This window comes from Cervus elaphus, chromosome 11, assembly GCF_910594005.1.
Source record: "Cervus elaphus chromosome 11, mCerEla1.1, whole genome shotgun sequence".
Taxonomy (NCBI): Eukaryota; Metazoa; Chordata; class Mammalia; order Artiodactyla; family Cervidae; genus Cervus; species Cervus elaphus.
The window spans coordinates 94,248,881-94,254,987 of record NC_057825.1 but is presented as its reverse complement, the minus strand read 5'-3'; the positions used below and the strand labels follow the sequence as shown (position 1 = coordinate 94,254,987).

Genomic DNA, 6,107 nt, shown 5'->3' with positions numbered 1-6,107 from the left:
TCCTTGGCCTTTTCTCTTTCTGGAGAATGATATAAAGAGTGAATGACACTTAGTTGTCAAATAAAGATCCTCCTCTTAGTAGCCACTGTGTTTGCCATTTTATGTGTGGCCATCTTTATATACAGATGGGCTAAAAAATATATAGACTCTGATGCTGGTCTTTGCAAATGCCATCTGTAAATCCAAGATGGTGGGGAGGCAGAATAGACTCATTTGCTAGCAGAGGAAGACATTCAGAAGAAGTATAGGAGGCCACCATCAGCGGCCACCCACATACCCATCAGGAGTTCTGACTGATGAGAATTAATGGCCATGGATAAAGATGGACTTGAGTTACACCCACAAGAGCCAAGCTCATTTTTTTGATGCCACAGTTTTTCAGAACACTTCTCATATATTCCCATGTGAGCATCACAACAGTCCCATGAGAGCTAATGCTACACTCATGGATGGTGATCCAGTTGTTGTGGAAGTACAAGAGATGTTTTGTTTCAGATGTTGTGGATTCAGACATAACTGTGTCTAACTTTCTTCCCAATGACCCAGACTCAGTTTGTAATCCAAGATGCCATCCAGAATGTTGTTATAGAGCATGTTCAGTGCTCAGATATTATGAAAGAAGCACATGTATCTGAGAGGGTCACCATTCCTGAGCAAGTGCTGGACTCAGGTGGAACCAAAGAAGAAGTGTCTTTAGCAGAGTGCACAGTCCCAGATGCTGTTTCAGCTTCTGACATTACTTCAGCCTCAGTGTCTATGCCAGAACATGTCTTGATGAGTGAATCTGTACAGGTGTCTGACATTGGACACATTAAATAAGTCTGTAGTAGTGAGCAGCACTAGTGTGCCCCTACACTCTAGTGTCAGAGGGGCAGAAATCATTGCTGATCTTCTGACTGCTGATAGTGTCTGAAGAAGTATTGGTAGCAGATTGTGCCTCTGATGCAGCCATTGATGGCAATGGTGAACCAGAAATATGATGGTGAAAGCAACTGTGAGCGTTACCTTGATTTCCTCTAAGTCTTGGGGTACAGTGATTGTCAAAGTGTTTTCAAAGGCTATCTTTCCCAAATTATATCAGGGGTGCAATTTTCTTGACTTCTGTGAAATTAAATTACATAGACCTTCCTTTTTTGTTGTTTCAGTTTGGAGCCTGTAAGATGACTCAAAATTTTAAAAAGTGGAATGGTACAGGGTCATTTCTCTATGAGGACACAATAGAAAGATGAGATTTCTTCAGTTTAGAAAGAGAAGGATGGAAAGCGATAGAACTGAAATTTTTGAAACCATGAAGGATGTCATCAGGCTGTTAGCAGACTTTGTTAGAATTAGGAACTCTCTTAAACTTAAAAGGAGTTCAACTTGGAGAAAAATATATAACCAAACTATTTATAGTCTTATACATGGATATTCGGTACTACTGATGTAGTGCTTAAGTATTGACTGCATTACTTATATGGTACGTAAAATGCTCTTTGTATAACAAGTAGCATACACAAGAGATCTGGCATAGTATTTAAGGCACTTCCCTGCTCAGCAATAACAAGTCTGCTTGCAGTACAGGAAACCCAGGTTCCATCCCTGGGTTGGGAAGAATCCCCAGAGGAGGGAATGACAACCCACTCCAGTATTATTGCCTGGGAAATCCCGTGGACAGAGAATCCTGGTGGGCTACATACAGTCTGTGGGGTCACAAAGAGTCAGACACAAGTGAGAGACTAACGCTTTCAATTTCATAGTATTTAAACAAATGATTCCAAAACATAGTTTCAAGTATGAAGGACTCATAATAGGTTATTGAATAAAAGTAAGGTGTTCTGGAACACACCTCTAATGTCTGGGAGGACAGCTGTGTCTTCTTACAATTGATGTCTTGGTACCACTTCCAGATATAAAATACTCTGAAATACTATCCAAGACCACAGTTCTGACCCAATATAGAAGTTCTTATGTCTTTAGGAACTAAACATCAAGCAAATAAAGACTCACAGAATCCTTGCTTATATAAACTCACACGACTGTTTGCTTTGCTTGAATACCTGTTATAACACAGGAATTTAATATAACATATTGAAGTCCATCAGTGTATTAGGAAATACCTTTTAAAAGTTCTTAAGATTTTGGAACTCAGAGAATTCTTTGTGTAAAGAGGAGGAAAGCCTCTTCATTCAACACCTGTTTATTGTGCCCCTACTTTGTGGGAGAGAGTTCTGTAGATAATGCAAATATGGGTATATTCTAAATTAAAAAATACACCAAACCAAAAAAAAAAAAAACAGAAGGTTGGAAGATTAGACTGTAATAGGAGCAGTGGTTGCATGTAGTCAAAATACAAGTTAAGAGTGCGACGTAGCTTTGGTATTAAGAAACACTGACAGTGTCATGATACCGTAAGTCTGAATAATACTTTAAGTATGCTAATACTTTACTTAATATATAGTAAAAATATATATATAAAATATATAAATATATTATATATAATATGAAATATGACTCATATTATAGAGTCCAGGTTTGTTGTTAACAGGTGAGATAACCAGGAGTTAGAAAGAGCAGGAAAGGACAGCAGACTGTTAGGCAGTCACTTTAAATTTCACAGTGATGTGATAAAAAATAAACCACGCTAATGCCAGGTGATGGGTTTTCTGCTTAAGAGAAGTCATATTAAGACATGACCTGAGTGGAAAAGAAATCCAAAGGGAGAAGATGTGTGTATATGTATGGCAGATTCATTTTTCTCTACAGTAGAAACGAACACAACATTGAAAAGCAACTGTATCCTAATTAAAGTTAATTTAAAAAGGAATATTTCCAGGAGATGAGTGGGTAAAATGGCCATCTACCTCCTAAAAAGATAATACCTCTCTTGTGGATTTATGCATTCACTCCTGCATTCAGTTATTGAATTACTGTCAGTGGGTCCGTATGCCACACACCATTTTGGACAGGACCTTTTTCAACCTGTTCTTCCATTATTCCTGGATGAAAGGACAGGTAGGAAAAAAAAAAAGGGATAATAATCTTTATTTTCTGAATTTCAAGGGCCTATTACATGTATTAAAGAAATCCTTCCTTCTCCAAAATGCCTACCCATTTCAAAAAGAGGAATAAAGACTTCAGAAACCATCTACTTTTCCTGTTGAAAACTTCAGGGTATGAATAAACCAAGTTTAGAATCATTTGTATTTGTAAAGTGCTACCTTGATGTAAAAAAAAAAAATTAAAAAATGGAAATGTTTATGCCCCCCCACCACCCCACCCCCAAAAAAAAGCAGTAGGGAAGCGAAGTATGTGAAATGTATATTTTACAGAGCAGGAAATAAAGTATAAGCTCAGCATCTTGAGTAATGTCAGTCTCTGCCCTGTGTTAGATCTGTTGGTTCTTCCTGGTTCAGACCCATCGCTAGCCTCCCGGCTTGCATGGCGAGTGACTTAGTCTGATCAAGTCTACAGGGAATGATGCCATGAAGCATTTGCTGCTAGGCAGTGAAGTGTAAGCAGGTCCAAAAGCGCAGCATGGTGAGTGTTGACGGATGCAGGGGAACTAAATCATACATGCTGTAGGCTCCAGGGCAGTGGAGCCCACGTACCTTCACGCTCCCAGGAGACCACGGCAGCAGCAGAAGTCAGGCTACAGGAAAACAGAGCCTTTGGGTACCAGCGCATAACTTAGCAACATGGGAGTGATAAGTCAAAAATTTGTGTTTACAACTCTGGACAATTGCTCATTTATTTCCCCCTCCACGCTCTGATATACTGTGTGTGTGTTTGCATAGCTGTAACTGAACTCAGAATCACCAAATATCATGAAGGATTTTTCAAATTCAATGTGCAAACCCTCAAAGCATTTCAGCCATATATTTCCCAATCTGAACTTGTAACATTGTGTTCCGTAAGGAAAATTTACTCCACATGCTTCACAGCTAATTGTGAATAAACATACGTCCGACATTCCACAAAATACACATTTTTCTCACTTCCAAAATGTAAAACAAATAGAAAGGAAAGGTTTTTTGGAGAATGTTTGGAAAGTATCGTAAAAAAAAGACTTACAAATATTCTTAAGTAATAGACTCTGTGTGATTCGAAAATCATTTACTTTGTATTTAACTCACTGTTGTTAGAGATTTAATTTTCAAAACACATTTTTCTGATCAATAAAAGGAATATCTATACAAACAAACAAGCAACTTGGTCAAAGTAATTAGTGCCCAGACTGCCATGAGAATAATGAAAATTTCAATAATATATAATAAATAACCTAACCAGTAAATAAATTTGACTTTTAAAGTTTTATTATCTTCTCAAATTTATAAACCTTTTAAGCCATTTACTTCAAAGCAGGACATTGAATTCACTTAGCTTCAAAATAATGTTAACACCCTTGATAAACTTGATTGACTCTTTACATCTAAAATAGTACATTTTAAAAACTGTGTGATTATATAATTTAACAGCCTTCCTAATTATTTTATTAGCATCATTTAGAAGGGAACATTGTCAGTTATGTCATAAACAATATTTAATAATCTTGCCAAAAGTTAAGTAGGCTTCTACTGTTGTTTTTGGAGTTTTAAAAAGTGTTTAACTTGAAATGCCATTAACATTATTTTTTCTAGTCAGAAGATCATAAAATTTTGAAAAGTATTGTTAGATTTAAAACCACATGCTCCATTCTTCCTAATATAGAAAATAAACATTCTATTTGTTTTCTGTTTGAAATCATTGTTAACATTTTTTATGTATACATTTTTTAAAGGATGTTTTTATTAGGTCAACTAAAAAAATATTGAAAAAGATCTAAGCATTTCTACGAAATTCATTTCATGTTTAGGAGAAAGATGAACACACTTCTAGTTTTTCACCCTATGCCAAAGTTTCAGCCCGGAGAGGATGTTTATGATTCAGATAAAAAACCTGAGAAATATAAATGTGGAGACAACCTTAACTACAGTCTTACGAATGCAAAGTTGTAATTTTATATGTTAATCTATCAATACACAGCATGCACAAACATATGTTTATAGACAAGGAAACAGGAATATACAAATGAGGAGATAAAATTCTTGTATCTCATTTGGTGCTCTGTAATTTCTCTCAATTTATGAACGTTTTGTTTTTGTGTTATGATTTCATTTGAAGTTGACATGATGTAACTTGGGCTGATTTGCAAAGACCTCATTGTATACAGTCTCAAAGCTAGAGCTGCCAGCCTGCTCAGAAGATGGGGTAGAAACTTTCCCTACTGGGACCTTTATAGGCAGGACAAGAAAATCAGAACACTGTGGAAGGGGAAATTTTTGAGGGCTCCTTGATAGGCAGGACAGGTATGCATTCAATTTTATGAGCACATCTGTTAAATCTGCCTCTCTAAATTTGGCCCTTAGGCTTCAGCAGAAAATCTGTGGCAAAAGAAAGATAAGGCAGTGGTTTAACAGTCTGCCTCTGAGCCGCCTAAAGTCCAGCTCATTTGCTAATCATGATGAAACCGAAACAAAATTCAGGGACAAACAAGACAGTGTATTTTGTGAAGAAGTCCCCTGTGCAAAAGACTCCCCTCTGTTGATGGCCGGGTCCCGAGCGCATGGTGCTCAGACAAAGATTAAAGAAGATCTGAGACTCTGTTTGCTTCTTTTCTTCTTACTCAAGTTACATGCTTTTGCAAAACAGTTAGGTGAAGTCTGCTATGGAATTAGCAGATGGCTTTAATTTTCATTTGGGATGTAAGGCATAACCCAATTTTCTTTACTAATGTGATGGATGAGTTTTAGGAAGGTTTAAAATTCTAAATTGAATTTTGATAGTTGTATAAATATGCAGGATTACACTATTGAAAGCTGGCATTGGAGTTAGAAGCTATGGAAGAAAGCTTTAGATAGGATACAGCAGCAGAGATTCTTCTTTATTTTTTTTAAAGAAGCAATATCTCCAGGATAAAGATCCTTGGGGCTAAAATTCTTAAGATACATTTTATTTCATGGGACAAACATTTAAGATCTTTAAGTTTATTTTTTATTATTTTTCCGAAATAATCTAGCATTTTTCTTCTGATTGTAAACAAAATAGATATGCATCATAAGCAGTCCATAAAGTAATAACAGAAATCC

The 6,107-nt window shown here is 36.4% G+C and overlaps 1 pseudogene; it reads left to right on the top strand.

The window, feature by feature from the left end:
• Window positions 1-312: 312 nt before the first annotated feature.
• Window positions 313-1,020, top strand: LOC122703148 (annotated as a pseudogene).
• The last annotated feature ends 5,087 nt before the right edge of the window (window positions 1,021-6,107 follow it).